Raw genomic sequence first — 21568 nt, 5'->3', positions numbered from 1 at the left:
TGGGTGCTCTCTCTGGGATAAAGGTGTACAACCTAAGATAATTTTTATCTCCCTCACAGCTTTCAAGGATAAATGCCTTCAAAATCCTAATACAATTCATTTTGATCATCAGACTGTGGGGTCTATTGCATCCAACAACTGAACAGAATTTTTGCCTGTTCAGACAGACACCAAGTTAAGAAAAGAAAAAGACCCAAGCATCTTTTTGATCTAATTTAAAAAGCATTGTCAGTGTCAAGAACACAGAGACTGTAGACTGTGAGTTGTTTATTATGCTAGAAGGAGTCCTCTGTGTTGCATTGTTTGTATGGTATGAAGGAGACATTGTATGCCTGCTGTCCCTCTGGGACCCTCATGAAAAAAAGATATTTTATCTCCCTGCCTTATGCCCGTAAATGAATTCTGCAAAGTAAATACAATATGAAAAGCCAAACCTGGTTCCGAAGTCATGTTATGTGCCTCTCTTTGGCTATGGAGGAAGTCACTCACGCTTATCAGAGGGCCAAATTCTCACAGGCAAAATGATAACAGGGCAACCCTAAGTGGTTTTCATGAGCACAGTGTGCCAAGAAATGGTCTCCCAGCCTACTACCTGCTGGGAAAGTGTTCCTTACCTAATCCATGACGTAGGGGAGCTTCTAATTCCATAAATGAAGTCGGATCTTTGAGAACTGGCATCGGCTCACTAGTTCACGTAGGGGAGGCAGTTAAATACATCAGTTTAAAACTACATTTTCACCTCTATGGCGCTAAAGTTTGGAAAGCTGGAATTTATTTTATTTTATTCATCTAAATCAATCAGGAATTACTTGCCTCCCATGAGGAAACCAAATATGCAGGAATTTAGCCACTTGACATAACTATGACCACATTATAAGTCAGACAATAAGAAAGGACAATGGAGAAGAAAACTCAAGGTGAAATGATATTGCTTCACGGCTGAATCATGCCATTTGTTTCCTGTTCTAACTCACAGCACCGTCTGACCATGTGTATCAGTTTTGTCCGATTCTTTCCTATTTCTCCCGATTCATTGGAACATTTGGGTCTGACATGTGTTGTCAATGCAATTGCATTGTTGGGGTTAAATAAAATTGCTTTAAAGCCATGAACACCTGAACTCAAATCCTGAGTCTCCTCTACTTGTTAGCTATGTGGCTTTACACGAGAGCTTTCTAAGCCTTGCCTGCTTTATAAAAGCATTCTAGATTTTATAATATCTCCATAGGACAGAATAATTTCCGAGTAATTTCATGGGAAGTGGGCATATGAAAGCAGATCATCACTCTAAGTTATATTTGGGGAAAAACAATTCATTGAAAATACTTGTGCTAATCTTTTAAGATAAAGGAGTAAACTGGGAAGTATTTTGTATTTTTAATATTTATATTTTTAGTATTTTACCATCCTGCTTTCAGCACTCTTTTTGTATAATGTATTAGCATAATTAAGGATTTAATTATTACCCAAAGGCATCAAACTGGTGGTCCTTAATACTCATGTGCAAATAATGGTCGGATATTAGCGACTTTAACTTAGACTTTATTTATTTTAGAGAAAAGAGGGGAGAGGGAGAGAGAGAGAAACATTGACTGGTTACTTCCCATACAAACCCCGACCAGGGACTGAACCTAAAACCTGGGTATGTGCCCTGACTAGGAATTGAACCGGCGACCTTTTGGTGCACAGGAAGACACTCAACCAACTGGGCCACACCGGCCAGGTCTTAACCTAAACTTTAGAAAATAAATTTTAAAAAAGTAAAGTTTTATTTACTTCTATTGAGATATAACTGGCATATAACATTATATTAATTTCAGGTATACAACATAATGATTCAGTATTTGTATATGTTGGAAAATGATCAGCACAGTAAGTCTCGTTAACATCCATCACCATATACAGTTATAACAATTTATTTTCTTGTGATGGAAACTTTTAAGATCTACTTCCTTACAACTTATTTAAGAAGTTATTTAGAGTTTTAGATCTTAAAAAATCAAACATGGGCATCCATGAAAACATAATTGAGAGTCTTCCAAGCTCCTTTTTTCTTTATTTCTCTCCCAAGGAAATCTTTCAGGGGCTTAAAACACTTCTGCCAACATTTTGTCCAATATTCATCATATTTTAAATCTGCTAAAATTTTAGCTTATGGTGTCAGTTCAACCAACATTTCAATCGGGTACAAGGCTGAAAGATCAAGATTGATTGGGCAGGTCCAAATTTTACATACTGGGGTATTTATAATATACCTTTGGATTTTCTGTGGCCTATTTTGGTCTGTCCTCCCCTTTATTCTCTCTCAGTGTGTAAATAACATCCTGTTAAGTACCAAATAAAGTTGGAGTGGAATTGTTCAACAGTGATGTTAAACTCCTGAAAAGTAACTGTTTTAAAATGGGTGTTTCGAGGAGTAGCATCAATGTTTTTTTCTTCCTATTACTGAGTGGAGAGACTGAAGGACCGAACTATTATTATTTCACAAACTTGTTCAGTGGGAAAGGAACCGTATGTGGAAAGGCTCTCTTACAGTTCTGGTCAGTGTTAACCTACTTGCTTTGTATGAACTTGTGTAAATTGATATTACAACAAATGAGAAACAACTCACACTAGTCTCAATACTGTGGGCATCTATTTTGTGTCCTTTGGGAAAGAAATATCATATCTGGGTCCGGGTATGTGCTCTTGCACCTGCAATTTGTCAGCTTTGTTGTTGACGGATGGTATTTGTAAGGTTTGATTCAGGCTTGTCTTTAAAAAAGGAAAAGCTCCTTAAAGCTGTAAGGCTTTATCAGATGTCGCCCCTCTGCTATTTCCAAGTGCCATGGTTACAGTCCTGCGAGACTGATGATATTCACATGCAGGAAACAATGCAAGGAAAACAGGATTTGCACGGCTCCGACCGCACCGACCCAAGAATTCCAGGAAGTGATTGTACTTCATGAGACCGTCTGTGCTCCGCTAGATTGTCTATAGCTTTTAAGGTCAAGTCCTATCACGGCGAGCCTGCGACGGCCTTTGTAACGGCGGGGAGTGTTTATGAAGCTGAGTACACGCTGTATTGTTTACCAGGCCCCGCGCCCCGAAGGTGCGACATCCCGGTCCGCTCAGGATGGCCCTGGGAATCCATCAGGGCTGTTCTGACACAGGTTTGGGATCAGTTCAAAAGAGGCGCTGGCAACGGTGACCGCGACACAGTCCCAGGCGTGGCGAAAGTCACGGAGCCCACTGTCCCTGACAGGAGAGACAGGCGAGGGTGCAGAAGACAAATGCGGGGCGCTGTGAGTTTACCCCCCAAGCTCGCCGGGCTCCTGGTGCGGGCCAGGCGCCGCCTCGGGGACAGGGGAGAAAGGTGCTGGCGTACAGTAGCCGCTGACTCCCAGGGTGCGGAAAGGGGACTGAGACAACAATGGAACTCACTCCTCCGTCAGAAGGCTGGGAGGCAGCCAGACATTCCAGGGCTTCGCTCAGGAATTCTTTGATTTCTCTGCAGCGCACGGTGACCAGAGGCTCCTGGTGCCACTGGCCTGAGGGGTGCAGGGCTGGGCAGTGGACGCCCAGGCTGCCCAGAGCAGGAGCCGCATGGCCGGCTCACCCCACTGCACTACCCTACCAGATCTCTTCCTGGCCAGATCTCAGGCCAGGCATGGCTGGCCAGACCCCTCCTTGCTCCCCCCTGGTGCAGGATGTTGAAGCCATAGCTCCAAGCGATCACCCATAGCCACAGTCAAGGACGCTGCAGCAACCAGCTCCGCTGGGTCCACCCCCTTCCAGCCGGAGCTGCTGGCTGCTACTCCCGCTTAAGTGAACTGTCTTTCTGGAAATATTCTCACGCAGTGCACCAGAGTCGTGGTGACTTAGGAGCAATGTGACAGCACTAATGTTTTTAAATATATGGACTGAATGAATCTTGGTGGGTGATTGTTGATAGCAAATCAATCGATTTCCATTTAATGAAGCCTATTAGTTGATAAGTTAAGTGACTTGCCACTAGGGCCTGTTTCCTCCAGGGCGGAAAACAGTGAGATACTTCAGCCCTGCATTATATAGTCTAGTACTAGTTTTAGACATCGGGAAGGTTGTATTTTGTTGAATAAATTTTACTTCATTTAAAAATGTTTAGTTTAGACACCTTAGGTTCATCTTTAAATTAATAGGTACACTGTGGGCAAAATTGCACAGCTTTCTTCAAGACTTTAACTGTTATTTCTTTCAAGTAAGCTGGTAGCGAGCTGTTGCTGGATGGAATAGTGAGCATAAATGGTTGCTAATTACTGGTCAAACCCTCAAAATTAAATAAAAATTAAAAGCACCACTTACCAGGTCAGAAGGTGGCAGAAAACACCAGCTCAGAAGTTCCTGAGATCTTGTTCTGGTTTTGGCTCTGCTTCTAACTACTAGGAAATGTCACGTCTGCTGTTTATAAACATTGGGATCATCATCATATAAACCTTCAGTTTTTCATCTGCAATTGGAAATTGAATACGTGCAATTGAATACGTGATCTCTAGGGGCTTTCACATCTATGAAGATACAATCTGTAAAATGTGGCCTCTTAGGACAGAGAAAGGGAAAGCTTCCTAGAGGGAGTACAGAAAGGCACATATGAGAAAAAGAACCGAGGTCTGAAAATTTGAGAATTTATACTGCCATAGAAAGAAAAATAATACTTTATATTCGCATAGAACTTTTTAAAAAGTGCTTCCACATTTCATCCAATCCTTGGAAAATATCCTGGGAGGTTGATGTTATTTTCAATTTCCAAATAAGGAAACCAAGGCTTCTAAAGCTTAAGGGGCTTGCTGAAGGAACAGGGTGATGAAGGCTTGAGTATAAAAACAAATCAGGCTCACGGGCTCCAAGGCTAGGCCTCCTTAAACATCCAGAATGCCAAGGCAGTGGTGCCTACTGAGAAAGAATTTCAATGGAGTGTGTTCACTCTTGTTTTTTCTTACTATATCGTGCTCTGTTTTTTTTATATTTTAGGTGACAAAAAAGCAAAAGGCCATTAGCCTTTTGTAGTAACTTTTTAAAAATTTTTTAACTGCTCATTTTATTTTCTCTGTTAAAAGAGAAAGCAAATTGTGAAGTTATTTATTTAAGGTACATCTTGGTTAAAAGAATACACCCATTAGTAGTTATGATAACCATATTCTGTGCCCTAAATGCTCTTAGCACATTGTCACATAATGGAATAAAATGTCAGGTGACCGCTTCATTCATTCAGTACTTATGCAGTTAGAGTTAACAAAAGCACTGTGTACAATATATACTAATGCAAAATATGTGGGGTGCAAAACAGTTTTTACAGAGAGAAATATACAACTTTACAGTTTTTATATGAGAAAAGAGGGAAGGCTTAAAGTGAAATGAACTCAATCCCCATTCTAAGAAATGAGAAAAAGAAAAACAAAATACACCTAAAGAAAGACGTAGAAAACAAATAATAGAAATAAGTACAGAAACAAATAAAACAGAAAGTAACATTTCATGTAAGTATTCAAAAAACTAAAAGTTGTTTGAAAAAACAATTGTCCAATAGATTTATCAAAAAATGAATAAAAAGGAGAAAATATGCAAACAAATACCATTAGGCATAAAAAAGAGGAAATACATATTGTTCCCCAGATATTAAAAATAAATAAGAAAATACTATGAACAACTTTAGGCTAATGAGTTTGTAAACTCATGAAATGTATGAATTTGTAGAAAACATAACTCATAGTAATGACTTGAGAGGAAGTAGAAATCCCCTAGAAATTAAAAACATAATTGAATATATAGTTTAAAATCACACAAAGAAAATAGCATACCAAATGATCTAATGTCCGAATTCTGGCAAACATTTCTTACACAAACTCTTCCAGACAACAGAAAGAGATGGAACACTCAACATATTTTATGAGACTTGGGCAACCTTGATATAAAAAACTAGCTAAAGACAAAACAAAACAGGAAAATTACAGCTCAGGATCATTGTAATTCACTACATTAACAAGTCAAAGAGACAAACCACATAATTACACCCAGAGTGGCAAAAAGGGGTCAAACAAAACTCAGTAACCATTCATGATAAAACTTTTGGCAAAGTAGGAATAGGAAAGAATGTCTCTAACTAGGTAAAGAAGACTAAAGCTAGAGCAAACATCATGAATGATAGTAAACATTTGAAACTATTTCTTTTCAAATCATGAGCAAGACAAGGATGACTACTATCACCACTTCTTTTGCATATGATAGTGGAAGTCCCAACCATCAAGGTAAACAGAAAATCAGTTATTCAAAAATTGCAAAGAAAGGAACGAATCTCTCAGATACAAAGTTCACATGCAAAATGTAACTTAAGATACCCTGTACCATCTCACTGCTAGTAACCTAATTAGAATAGTTTTACGATGTATTAACATCTAACAGGACAAATTCTTATTTTCCTTTCTTGGAAGCATGTGACTATCCACTATCCTTTTATCCTGCCATATAAATTTCAAAAACAGCCTGTCAAGTTCCATTATGAAATGTTTTGCAATTTTTATTGTAGACATATATACTATTGGGTCCACTTGAAAAGAATTGACAGCTTTATGATAGGACTCTTCTTATCCAAGAGCATGTTTTTTCCATTAGTAGAGCTCTCTGATGAACTTCACAAAGCTTTCCAATAAGCATGCTTTTTCTAGATTGGCTACTATATGTTTCTGTAACAATGTGATGCTGCCCACTAATTAACAAATAGATTTATATAAAGCAACACATTATATACAGTACACAAAAATCCAAAAGTCCACCTCTAGCTTCATACTCAGAGATTCTTGCATATGTGTACCAGGAGACAAGTACCCCTAAATTCATATCTGTTCTCTGCAGTAGTTTCCAACTAGAAAAAAATTCAAATGTCAGTCAACTACAGATTATGGTCTATTTCTAAGGCTGGGTGACAGGGATGGAGGTATTTATTTTACTGTTACCCTTTATCATACAGATGTATTTTAGACACATTTGTGTATGTATGATACACCCATAATAAAAACAGACAAATCTGTGCTGACCACAGCTTTTAGGTACAGAAGCTCTTCAAAAAATCTTATTCTTTGCCACGGGATTATTTTCTTAGGAAATGTATAAAAAGCCCTGTCTCATAGTTAATCAACGTGAATGATGAGTTTTAAGGTTTGGATGGACGAGATGATGATAGTGAGAGAGGGCACTGGCTGCCCAGGGTGGGCATGGAAGGCGAGAGGACAGGAATTCACTGGGCACCAGTCAACATGCTTCGTATAGTTAATAATTTCACCGACCAGGGGCCGGGCCTGCAGAGCTGCCGGAGGTTGGAAATCCCAGATCAGTCATCACTTCCCTGGTGACACGGGTTGTTCGTATAAATTCTGAATAACGAAACGCTAGATTTTAATCACAAAATGGGAGGAAATAGAAAACAAAGACAGGGCTTGAGGGGTGGAATGTACACGGTGGGGTTTCTCCCTAAAATTCTTTCCCGACACCTATGTGGATATTCTCCTTGGTTAGGTATTTGGAAAGCACATCATATTTTAGGAGTTGTTTTCTTAAAAAAGCACAATGTGTTCCTGTACTAGGAAGCATGACAGCACTTTTCTTTCCTTATTACACGAAAGCACCCTTGGACACCAAAAAGCAGAGGCCTTGAGTAGGGGTACACCCATGTGTAAAACTATACGGCAAAGCTGGGAATAATTAACAGAAAAGTAAAGTGCAATTCCTTCGACCAAGGGAGGTGGGGACACGGTCTCTGAGATTTGCTAGGGGCGGAGGGCTGTTCAACAATACAGGCAATGTTCTATTTCTTAGTCTAGTTGATAGGTACATGGCCATTTCTTTTATTGTTATCCTTTAAATATACATACATGTTTCATAGCCTCTTTTCTACACACTACACACGTCACAATACAGTATTATTTGCTTTATTTTACTTGAAGTTCTGTCTAGATGTCCTCCTAAGAGGCAGAGACAAACAGGGGGCCCTCAAAGAGCAGGTGCCAGAATCAAGGAGGCCAATGTGAGGGAGATTTTTCACATACCCCTGTGCTCTTCTCAGGCTTCAGACTTTTAAGCTTTCTCCCAGATAATGAGCATTTGATGGGATGCTGTGGTTTGAGTGGCAAGGGAAATGAATACTAGAAGAGAAGCCACTGAATTTGCAACCCAGCTGGCTTGCAAGAAGCAACCTGAGAAAGATTCCCAAAGCAGCATATCAGCAAAAGAGACACCTAAAAGTAGGGTGACTGCTATAGCCCAGCTATGTCTCTGTCTCAGAATAATTATTGAGTACCCCCTGGTGCTCTCAAAAGTGTCCCAATTTGACAATAAGTTGTGTGGTCATTTTATGCATAAGGGAAAATATGTAAAGGCCCTGTGGGTGGTGAAGGGCTGCCCCAGGAAGATTTCATTAAAAGGGAGATTCTGGAGCTAGAGGTGACCGCTCTGCTTGGCAAAGAAGAATGGAGAAACTTATTTTAAAGAAATTATCAGAGAGAAAAAGAGAAGGAGCGAGACGGAAATAGAGACAGAGAGAAGGAGGGGGGGATTGTTTATTTGTTTAGATCTGTATAAAAAATATATTGGGAGTAGCTGTTATTTCCTTGACGAACTTTTCTTCTGTATGAGTTTCTGAAGAGCATGGCTGGGTTTTTTTTCTGTAGTCTCTGAGTGCTCCTCTTTTGACCCTTCCAGATGAATTTATTGACATTCTCCAATTTTATGAACAAAAGAAGCTATTTTTAGATGTGATGATCACCCAAGGACAAAGGCAGACCATCCCAAGCATGTTGCAATTCTGCAATGTTCCTGTTAAGACTTTCTCCGCCACGGGGTCTCAGCTCATAAGTCATTGTTTTTGCTAACCTTGCGCTAAGAGGACTGAGTCACAAAAGTTTTGTTTATTTTTTCCTTTAAAAAAAATCTCAATTTGCCTGTAATTGTATGATGAATAATAGCTTATAGGAAAAAGGGGATGGGACAAGAGAGTAAACAGAGTAAGAAGAAATAGGCAGAAGGGATTAAACGATCACACAGAAACTACAAGTTATTATGGTGGTTTCTGTTTTGTTTTTTCATTTTTCTTCCTGCATCTTTTTGTAAACAGTGGCTAAATTGGGGTAGGTCGAATCTGGTCAGAATCCCACCTGCATTATCTTTGTGGATTTGTGGATGAGGCAATGAGGAATGGAACCAGGTAGGAATCTCCTGGCGGAAGGGGGTTCACATGAGCAATTTTCAATATTCCTCAGGCAAATTCAACCCTGAGTATATCTTAGCCTTCGGAAATCCCAGGAAAAAAAATAAATGATACAGTCACTAAGACATGAGCAATTTAATTGGACTCAAGAGAATGAGTAGAAAGAACGACCCAGGTTCCTGGCTTTGGAACCAGACACTCTTAGGGGGAAAAAATAAAATGTCATTTGCTAATTTAGTCATGATAGTCAAATGTACTAGTAACAGCAATCAAATCATGGCTTAGCTATAGGGAAAAACTCAATTTACTGGTTCCAGGTATGGTAAGCTCTGGGTATCAATTTCCTAGGTATAGGAGAATCACTCAGAATTATTCTAAAATGCTACATCATATCCAAAAAGATACTTGTCAGGCAAAAGACTCCCACCACTCAAGTTTAAGCAAATCAATGCCAACTCGCTCAGCAAACATGATCAGTGATGCCTTCATTACTCTTGGTTTTAAGGCTGCCTTTTTCTACGTAGGCATTTCAGTTCTCCCTTTCCACCTTTACTGAGCAAGAGATAAGGGATCAGAGTCATGAAGTCCTATGTTAGATTATTCCTAGATATTTCATGGCCAAGGGAATATTTACCCAGTATTGAAACTTGTGAACATAAATGAGAATGACAGAGAAAACTACAAGAATTTCTCCCTGTTAACGCAGGCTCCAATAAATGTCATAGGAATTAAGAGTTGGCAAGTCCAAACTTTTCAGTAAGGCAACAGGCATTGAAAGCATTTAGGTTGGAGCAGAGAGGAGAGGCATACAATTTGCGTTTTAAAGCATGGAAGGCCACCTATACGTCCAATCCTTATTAAGTAGTGTGCCAAGGGGTTATTCTTTCCCAATTCTTTTCCAAATAATGGGAGAGGTCAGCTCTTTCCCAGAATGAAAAAGGTGCTGATGGCAACTTCCCCTCCCCCCCCCAGTCAAGAAACTAGCTGAGCCTATTAGCAGAGATGCCAAAGGAAAGCCGCCTAGAGAGAAGGCTTCCAAGTCTTGGGATGGGCTTTTCTCCTTAAAATTCAAGCTCATTTGCTTATCTAGACAACTTCCAGTGTCTCCCCTTTTTAAAACAAATAAGCTTGGGAGGAACCTCCATTTTAAGTGTTGTTGACATTGGGATTAATTTTCGAGAGGTGTGTTGGTAGAGATTAGTACATAGTTAACTGAGAACAAGGATGACTCTTTCAGAAGGAAAGAGAACTCCTGATGGGTGTGGGAGGTGAAGGTTGAAGAGAGATGATGGGGACAGAGCATGACAGACAAGAGGGGGAGATGAGGAAAAGGTGAAGGTTTATTTTACTGATTGAAAACTTTCATTGAGCTGGCTCTGGTCATCCCAGGAATTAACCCTGGCAACGCCAGGCAATACCCATTTTATCTGTCGAATCTAAACACCCGGTATGTTCCAGGTGCTCAACTCAAGTCCAGGGATTCAAAACTGAACAAGGCGTAGAGATGGATTCTGTCACAGATTACATCCCAGAGAAAATTACTTCTAAATGGAGCTTTGAGAAACAAATATTCATGCTCAAGAAGCAGTAGTACGTTGTAGGACATGGCCAGCGGTGACGTCCAATTCAAATGGACCCTCGGTCATTGCTTGCAGTGCTTTTACTCTTTCCCAAAGTAACTCTCCACACGTTGTCTCCCTGAGGCCTGCAATATTGCCCCGTATCTGCTTTATCAGGAGACCACCTTGGCTCCTGTTTCTCAGAGGAAAGAGGGCCACCAATCATGAAATTTCTCTCTGACGTCACCCACCCATATCCCTACTTTCTCCTATGGTCTCCTAGAAATATGGAGTCATTCATCTTCCTGGATATAACCAAGGCTTTCTTCAAATCACTGGGACCTGGACCTTTCTTGTCTCATCGGGAACCTATGAAACCCCACTCCCTCTGTGTCTTCATTCCCTTCCTCAGCCCTAGTTCAGCATGAAAAAAAGATCCACTCTTCTCCTTCTTAGAAAGCAAACACACACACACACACACACACACTTTTATGGAAACAACCCCAGTCTCTTTTCCCCTGCCTGGACTTAAATTGTTTTATTAATCCGCTCACTGACAAGTCAATGAACTCTTCTGAGTTCTGATCCTAATTGACCTTTCTGTCCTTTAAATATTGCTGATCATTTCTTCTTTCTTGCAGCGCTCTTCTTTCAAAAACATTCTCTTTTCCCCAATTCTCTTACCCATAAAAGTATTCCTTCTAGGTATCATTCTTTATTCTTTAAATGTTTGTAGTCTCCAGAGTTCAGGTCGTGACTTGCTTCTCATTTCACTACCTTGCCCAAGCAATTTTTTTCACTTTTAGGGTGTACTCTCTCTGGCTTCCCACTTCCAACCCAAAGTGGCTTCCGTTTGATCTCCCTGCCTTAAGTTTATCAGCTCGGACCTTCCCTCCACACCCACCCTGCAGTCCTCACTCAGCGCCGCCTCTCTCTCAGCTGGGAGAGCTGAAGCCTCCTAACCACCTCCCTGCCTCCGTTCTGGCCACTCAGCAATTGGCCTCGCGCGCTCGGCCGGAGTGCCCTTCCGCAGCGCTGAGCCGCGCCACGCTGCGCCCCACTGAGAACCCGCGAGTGGCCCCTCACTGCCTTCAGAGCAAAGTCCAGATCCTTATGAAAATTCTCCTCGCGGCACAGAAGTTCATTCAAGATCAGTCCGAACCTACTTTTCTAATGTTTCACCTCTCTTTTCCTCAGCATACACTTGGGGAAACGTTTTATCATCCTTGGGCCCACAGCACGGCTTTCACACCTTGTGCTTCTGCTTCTGCTTACACCTGAGCCTGGGATGTCTTCGCTGAATGGCTCCACCTGAAAAAGTTATTCTTCGAAATACGAAAAAAAGTATTCTTCAAGATACAGAAAATAATTATGTACTCTTTAAAGCAGTTCTTGATATTTCCTCTTGTTCTGTCCACCCTGCCAAAACACGGCTCCTAGGCAAATTTAGTTCCTGTTTCTTTGTTGCTCCTGCAGTATTCAGTTCTGTTTACCACTTAGAGCTCTTATCACATTGTCTCATGGTCATATGGTGGCTGTGGAACTCCTGGGAGACTAAGGGCCTAACCCAGCAGGGTGTGGACAGCTGATGTCACACCTGTAACACCAATGATCTAGGACACTTAGGCTAGTGAGCCATCTCTTATGCCATGTCGTGTGACCAGTATCATTCTGCTGGAAGGGAAAGTAGATGCGATAACCCCTGAACTACCACGATTCTATGAGGAATTTCTTTTGCCACTGCTTCACCACGAAATCCACACAGCCGATGCCATTGTTTGCCAGAGTCCACCCTGGGCACAGCAGCAGGAAAAACAGCCTCTCTCTTAGCACATCACGGGCACCATTGTCAAAGGCGGCATCGTGATAGTTGTCAGGCTTCCCATCCTTCCCAAATGCCTAAGTAAACAGAACAACATTTTTAGGGTTGGCCCATACCCTGAACCATTTTGGGAAGGGTCACGGTTATCCGAGTTGTTGGATTGCCTGAGTGGTGATTTACTGTGCCTTACAGAGTAGTAGAAACAAATTTATTATGCTTGATTGGCCTGTTAGTTCAAAAGATCTTCCTAAAGATCAATCCACATGTGAAGGGCTTCTGAAGGGTAAAGAAATTTTTCTTTTCTAAAATGCAAATTGAAATGGAGATGTAGTGAAAAAGCTAGTGAGATTATGTTTTAGTCTAATTGCAGGTATTGGAAAACTCAATTGAGCATCCATAATGCACCAGTGAAATAAAATACAAAAAGACACATGCCTATGCAAATTACACTACTTTTGAACAATTTAAGCTCCATGAATAAATTCTTGGATAAAATTCTTTTAAGCAATAGTTTTATAATATAGAGTGGAAGTTCTGGTCCTCATGTGAAAAAAATATGTGCTCCACTCAAAATGGTAGCAGCTCAGCTTTGAGATTTTACCTCTGTTCTTTTGGGGAAGTGGTGGAGTGAAGGATGGGAGGAAATTTGGTCTGAAAGTTAGAAGGAGCTTAGATCTCTATTCTAGTTCCCATCTGCTTATGTGACTTCGAGGAAAGCAGCTACTGCTTTCCTCCACAGAACAATGGATACAAGCATCTGCTTCACGAAGAGGCAGGGGAAAGTATGCTAAGTGGAATGGTGGCTGCCTCAGTTCTTAGGGAAAACCACACACTATAAGGTCTGTATATCTGTGTCTCTATTGTACCATTTATTCATTCAGCAAACAATCACTTCTGCTTAAGAGCTAACATTTCATGGGGAAAGAGAAAAGCAAAGAGCAGACAAAGACAGAAGTAAATTATATATTAGAAGATGAGAAGCTGGTAGGTAGTATGGGAAAATATAAAACAAGCAAGGAGGAAGTCGGGGTTGGAGGCAGGTTTCAGTTTTGACTGTGATGCTCAACAAGGCCTCACTGAGAGAAGGACAACCGAAAAGCACCCGAGGAGGTGAATGAGGCCAGGTGAGAACATTAGGGTGTCTGGGGGCAGAACATCCTGAGCCAAGGGCCCACAGGTGTGAAGGGCTTGAACTAGTAGCATAACCGTGTGTTCAAGAAACAGAAATAAGCCAAGGTGGCTGGATGGTAAGAAGGTCAGAGAGTCACCAGGATGTCCATGGCACAGAACCTTACAGCCCACTGAAAGGATTTGCTTCTCTGAGGGCTATGGGGAACCACTGGGGGGCTTCGAGCAGACAAGGAACATGGTCTGACTTACATGAGTTTTTTTCATATACGTCATTTATTACAGTATTAGAAAATTTAGAACATACTTGTCAACTCAAATGCCTATAAATATCATCAAAATTAGGCAACGGTAATAAATGATATTAATAATTGTGCAAATAAAAATTGTGAGGTGTACCAAGAATCATTACACTGCGAGGCATGTATTATCGACTTGCATCATGAAGGTATCCCTCTGGCTGCTGTCTTAAAAATAACTTAGTGAGGGGATGCCCAGGTAGAAGCAGTTAGGAGGCTGTATAGTAATGCAGTCAGTGGTTAGAAGCAGGTAGGCAGCAATGGAATCCATGAGAGGTGGTCAGACTGAGAATATTTTATTGGTAGACACCACAGGAGATTCCCTAATGGTATGAACAGGGGGGCGGAGAGCGGGTAAGAGAAAGAAAGGAGCCAAGGTTGACAGTAGCTTTTGTCCTGGCAAATGGAAGAATGTACTGGCCATTATAACTCCACTGATGTAACACTAGTTCCCTTTGGGGAAACAAGGCAAATAATTTAACACGATCTCTTCCTCTACATTTGTAAAAGTTCTCAATTGAGAATTTTTGAAGACTTTGATTGAAAAATGCTATAATTTTATTGCACCTGTATATTTCTTTTAAAAGAAATAAAATATTAATGATATAAAAATGTTTTTACAAAAAATATCCTTGAGAAAGGGACAAGAGGGTATTATTACCCAAGATTTACAAATGAAGAAACAGAGGCCCTGAGAAACTGTCATGAAGCTAAGAGCCAGTTCTTTTGATTTCTCCAGAGAGCTTTCTACCATAAACACTGCATCTCTGACCACATGAAGCCTCGTGCATGATACTTTCTTAGTAAAAGCAATGACTTTTACATGGAAAGACTCTTGGATTTTAACTACTAATGAACCCCTCATCTAGAGACCATATTGTTATTATAAGACAATATATCATCAGGTTTTTTTCTTTAAATCCTATTTCCCCATCCTTCAAGTTGGCATCTCTAATCTGCTCCTTTTGATGTTCCCTACGTATTAAAGCTAAAGTGTGAAAACTGGTTTGAAATGCAAATGCTGTTTCAACATCTTTCCAGCAAATACTACTTCTTATATTAATACTGGAGTGTGCGAGTTACATAGAGTGGAGTTCAGCTTTTCTCTCCCTTTCAGCTGTCTGCTTGCTATTTTAGAATGTTCTGAAAGGCAGCAAGTTTCGCTAGAAGAGAAAGTTTATAACAATTTGTATTTCCTCTACTGCGAGGCAAAGAAAACCTTAAATGTCGGTTTTATAGTCTTCTCTGCTCTCGAGGGAGTTTAGGTATGCAGGGCTTTGGCTGAGATAGGAAAGGAACAGCTCAGAGGTGGGGACTGCTGCTTAAAATGTTCCTTTGTTTAATTTTTTTCCTGTTATTGTATATGAAACTTTGATACCATCCTGAGTTTCCATTCCAAAGGCACACTCCGGCACAGGTGCCAACTGTGGTGGCTGCCTGGAGGAGGGGTGTACGTACATGATCACTGATATTTATGGGGCTCGGAGTGAAAGCAGACAGGGTTTTCACGAACCAGGCTGAATTACGAGATTAAGATGCTCACCTTGGTAGGTAGGGTAAGCTGTAATTCTTTGTCACCTCTGAGTGAAGGGTATCCTGTTGGGACATTCGACTATAGAGATTTCCAGGTTCAATACAAACAAGCACAAAGCAGGTTCTAGCAACCCAGGAACTGGGTGGAAACTCAGAGGCCATGGATTCGAAGCTCAGTCTGTGTTCACTTGCTTTATAAGTGGGGAAAGTTTCTTTAAATTTCCTTCGCCTTCATTTCTCATCTGTTGAGTGGGTATGCCACAGGGGCAGGCCTTAGGTAAATAGAGATATCATAAGTTCTTGAAAAACAAATGCTTTATTTATCCAACAGGGCCCTAATTAATGTTGAGCAGGGTGCGAATCAGAGCTCCTGGGTCTCATTGCAAATTGTTATCTTAAAAAAAAGCACTTTCTCTCTGGCTTTCCATGTATTACCTAAATGTTCTGCAGAGCCAGTGGTATCTCTTTAACAGCAGTTGGGAAATCCATTTTATTTTTCTCTTTGATATATCCCCTCTGAAGTGATGGACTGATGGATTTGCTGGGCTGGCCACTTCTAGTATGCTGAACAGTAAATCCCACCATAAACTTGCTAGATTCGTGTCCCATACTCGTCCCTAAACCATCGCCCCTCCCCCCCACACACACCCTCAAAACCTACTCGCACCGGTCATTTGCCTGACCTGTCTATACACTCGAATTTGAGGGATGCCACGATGCTTTATGCCACCACATACATGCACCCTTACGCTTTCCTCCTGTTATGACATTGAAACCTGTTACTAAAATGGAAAGAAGAGCTAAACATGCTCCATTGTCGCTAAGAGTTTCAGGTTAATGTGAAAAGTGCGGGCCCTAAATATAAACTTGGGCTCTGTCACTCACTAGCTTCGTGACATCTCTCGGCCCCGAGTTCACCTTCTGTAAAATGGTAACAAAACAGTGTGGGCCTCGTAGGGCTGCTGTGTGAAGTCCAGGAGGTAACGATGCAAAGTGCTTAAAATATCACCTGATGCATAAAAGCACACGACAAGTCAGCTTCTGTGACTCTCATTGGGCAGCCGTCTCCAGCATGGCCATAGAAATGGTACAGAAGCAAATAAACTGTGGTGGTGAAGGGAGGCAGAGCGGACCATATATTTGCGCTGACTGCTTATGAGTGTATCAAGTTCAATTTTATTCTGCTCCTGCTGATGGTAAATGTTAAGGGTTTGCAAGAGCTCACTTATCCTGTAGATCAGCGATTTTCAACCAGTGTGCCCCTAAATTTTTAAAACGTGCAATACCTTACTATTCCAGTCAGGGACACTGATCTCTTTTCTCGTAGATTGTCAAATTAAAAAGTGATCACAGCCAACACAATCTCCACCAGGTGTGAATGCCCTGTCCTGAACCATAAATATATAGGTCATATAATAGAGTTGCATTTTACTGGTCATGCTGCATAAGGTTGCACCTAATTGGTTAATTCTTGGTACCAGAAATCCTTATATACATGTATAGGCACCTGATATTTTGAAAAGATACTTTGGAGCAAAAACAGTAGGTAATCACTATATTTTTTTGTAAATCAATCAAAATTATACCCATTTTTTTGTCAGATGGAGAAAAATATATTTTTGTGTGTGCCGCAGAATTTGAGTAATTAGTTTATGTGTCCCATAAGGTGCAAAAAGGTTGAAAATCGCGGCTGTAGACAGACCCGCGAATCACTCTGTTGCTAATGACTGGAGTGACCTCTAGTGGTGCTGAATTTTTCATACTGGAAAAAGGCACCCAAATAAAAGGCCACTGCTAACATCATCTTTCACTATTTCACTTGTAAATTCAAAAATTGAGAAGTTAAGTGGAAACTAATATAGTGTTTAATTGAAATGACTGATTTCATGATGAAAACTTTACCTCCACAGAGTGGTTTCAATAATCCCTCACCTCCATTTGGGTTTCTGTCCATTACTGCTGCCGTGGGAGTCACTCATTTACCTTCAATTAAAATGCGTTGAATGCCCCCCATGTGCCAGACACTGTGACAGACAGAAAGGGGCCTATAAATGTAAAACATGGCCAGCCCCCTGCCCTCAAGGAGCTTTTATTCAGTGTGGGCTCTTGGGGAGAGTTTGAGGAGGGAGGAAAGTACTTAGAAAAAAAAAAAAGATCTATTTCTTAAAACATACTAAAATAACTAAAATAGATGTCAGTACAAAGGTAACTACCAATGTGTTCTGGCTTTGTAGACAAGCTTTCTTTTTTCTGATAGGAGGAGAAACAGGCCCCCAAAGAATAAAGCAGAGAAAAGCCTGTGTATCCACTGAGAAACATGAGAATTCTTTCCCATGGGCTGGGAAGTACTGGCTGAGAGTAGAGCCAGGTTGGGGGGGTGGGGGCGGCAGGGAAGCACTTTGTTATGGTTTAAAAAATATCAGTGTTAAATTCAGCAAAATTCAAACTTTAAAAATGATTTAAATAAGTGATTTCGGATTTTTCTTTATTCAGCAACCGTATCTCACTTATTTTCTGAGTAGTTCTACTTTCAAATAAACTTACTGTTTCCTATCAAAGCAATGCATTAAATAGGCAGGTGAAGTGATAATTTTGTACCTTTATATAACTTTTATATACCTAAGATCACGAGTCAGGAAAATATTTTGTCAGATCGTATTTTATCTTGTAGAATATTGGCAACGCACGTCTAGCTTGTGTTTAAAGAAGTAAGATTCCCAAAGGCAATGTTGGTGCTCTGATATAGCGTCCATACTTGAAGTATTTTTATTTGATGGTTGTATTAAGCTAGAGACTATTTTCAGCTACCCACACAAATTATGATTGTCTCTTATTTCTCTATTTACCCTCCTTGAAGATTTTAGTGATATGTGGCTGGCAAGCTAATGGTTTTATCACAAAGAGCTTTTCAGACTAGGCAGAAATTTAGAAATTCCTCAAGCCTAATTCAATCTAAAGGCCACAAAATGAATTCACAAAGCTTCAGATTCTCCTTTATAACAAATTTATTTGGTAGGGCACAGAGGATTCACTCCAGATACAATGCCACTGGAATTTTTTTGAAACAGTAGGAATTCTGCTCCATTTCTTTTTGGGGTCTCTATTTGGTGTCATTTATGTTCATTTTTATGTCCTGGGTATATGAAAATAGCCCTATGGAAACATACAAAAATTTTATATTTTAAACTTATTTGTTGATTTAGTCTTATTTTTTCTTTATTACTTATTTCTTACTATATTTATTTTTTATTCTTTACCATTTATGACACATTGTTTATTCTTAGCTGGTTCTCAGTTTAAATGGGCTTTAACATATTCTGCATCTTAAAGGCATTGAATTCTCCAAGGTAGGACTGGGTCTGATTAGGGCAAAATAGGATGCAACAAACAGTTTATAAAGAAATATTACAGGGAAGGCTTATAGGGAAAAACAAGTTGAAAATTAAAAGTTATCTGCATCTATAGAGTCTGAGATTTCTCATGTCAAATTTTATTGATTCCATTTTTTGTTTTACATGTAAAACTATAATAACAATCTAATAGTCCTTCATAAGCAATTAATATTCTTAGCCAACAGTGAGTGGTGATTTGTATATAGTTAAACGGCTTATACTTTTTTAAGTATTCATGCTAATCACTGGGCTGAGAGTAAATTTATTTTCTGTATTACTTTCACTTATCTGAATTTAAATATTACCACTTAAAACATCCATACGCACATATCTAAAACAAAAAAGAGAGAGATTAGTTGACAACCAAGGTTTAGAGATAATCTATCATGATAAGTGGGAAAAGCTACACTACTTGTATATCTATTTTTTATTACAGAGTAAAATGTTAGGGCCTATCGGGTGTGTAACACTGTTCAGTCCAGTTTAAAAGTAAGTAGATGTAACTTCAAAAAGCTTCAACAATATTGGAAGATACAATAATTATAATTATGCCTCTGAAACTTTGCAACCAAGTGTATCCTCTCATGCCATTTGATTGTATCCACGTGCCATTGGCATCCTTTCTCCCCTTGATTATCAAGAACAGGTTTGAGCTTCTTTGTCCCTTGACTAATTGTTTAACTCAGCAGTTTGCTCTCACCTCGTGTCCAGGACATAGTATCATCTATTAAATCAGATTTGGTGACTGAAAGACAAACTTGACTTTACTCACCAGAGAGAACACAATGCAAAAGCCAGCATATATGGGTGATGGGATGATGGCTGATCCAATAATGCCATCACGTGAGATTAAACTCGCATTAATAGAGGGTTTCCCCCAAAAAATGTATACAGAGACTTTGAATAATTATAAAGGCAGTGTTTATCAAAATACATTTCATTTTAAAAATTGAGCTGCCCGGCCGGGTGATCAGGGTTCGATTCCCGGTCAGGGCACAGGCCCCAGTTGCGGGCTGCAGCCGATCAATGACTCTCTCATCATTGATGTTTCTATCTCTCTCTCTCTCCCTCTCCTTTCCTCTCTCTGAAATCAATAAAGATATATTTTTAATAAATAAAATAAATAAAATAAAATAAAAATTGAGCTATCAGCTGTTACAGTGTGTACGTATGTATATATATTGGGGGGGGACGACACCCTGTACATGTCTCACAATAGGAATGGGGGTGAGGGGTGGAAACAGTTCCAGTTTCAAATTAAATTAGAAAACCACTTTACACATTTCTAAGCATCTGAGTTTCAAAGCTCATTAAATCAATTATGAGAATTCCTGTAGCTTCAGCCCCTACTTACTATACGAGTTTACTTAACACAATCACAAAAGTTTTGAAAGAATTTGGGGGAAATTTACATTGAATTAGGAGTCCTGTTTTCAGGGATCTTAGATACTAGGTCTTAGTATGGGGGAAATTTCTTCTTATTTTGTCTACAAAAGTTTAGACTTTCTCCACTTAAATCTTCCATTTATATCCAGCTCCGATTAGGTTGTGTATTACTTCTGAAAGTCTGGTCGTAACTAGAATGTGACAAACTGTTTGACATCCACTTTTCTTTCTGCACCTGTTCCACTTATAGCCGTTCTGAAGAACAGCTTTCCTTTTGGGAAGTGAACACAGTGCTCTTACGTAAAGTCTGATTGACGGAGTTAAGGTGGGCAGAAGGCATCAAACTCTGAAGACGACGTGCTTGAAGGGGAAGGAATGTATTATCATTAAAGAGGTGGGAGGGTGGACTTGCCTGCTCTGACTAAATGTTGAGTTGAAAGCACCAGCCTCCATTATACACCCCAAGAGCTGAGCCTAGTGTCCCCGAGAGCTTGCTCCGCTCTGCTGACCTCCTCAGAATTTATTGAAGCCTCCCGTCGGAAGGAGTCCCCTTCAGCAACCTGGCCACCACAGAAGACTTGTTTGGTCGCCTCCCTATAGGTGCCACTAGACTAAAATATTAGAACACTCAGAGGAATGACCTGAGCATCTCAGAGCCAAAAATGAATTTGGGCAACGAGAGAGAGAAAAACAGCCTCACTCGTGTATTTATTCTAACATCTCTCTTCCTCCTACCCATCTGTTTCCACCCTACTGACCGTCTCACAATTCTCAGTCCCCTTCGTGCACAGATACAAGTGCTCACACATTTATCTCTACTCTTCCTTTTCTGCAAGAAATATGTGCAGCAGAGTCACTCCCCTGAGAGTGGAACAACCATTGACTTATTTAAAGGCCTACAGTTTGTTTTCTTTACAGAATCGTCCACCGAAGGACACTTCGGTTGTTCCCATGTCTCGGCCACCATGGGTAATGCTGCAGTGAACAGAGGGGTGCATATATCTTTGCGAATAAATGTTTCCAATTTTGGGGGGTAGATACCCAGGAGGGGGGTTGTTGGGTCATAAAGAAGATGTGGGGCATGTACACAATAGAATGCTACTCAGCCATAAGAAAAGAAAACACTGCCATTCGGGACAGCATGGATGGACCTTGAGACTATCATGCTAAGCCGAATAAGCAAGTCAGAAAAAGTTAAGACCCATATGACTTCACTCATATGCGGGATATAAAAC

The sequence above is a fragment of the Miniopterus natalensis genome, chromosome 9 (assembly GCF_054644295.1).
Source record: "Miniopterus natalensis isolate mMinNat1 chromosome 9, mMinNat1.hap1, whole genome shotgun sequence".
Taxonomy (NCBI): domain Eukaryota; kingdom Metazoa; phylum Chordata; class Mammalia; order Chiroptera; family Miniopteridae; genus Miniopterus; species Miniopterus natalensis.
This window is presented reverse-complemented; position numbering follows the sequence as displayed.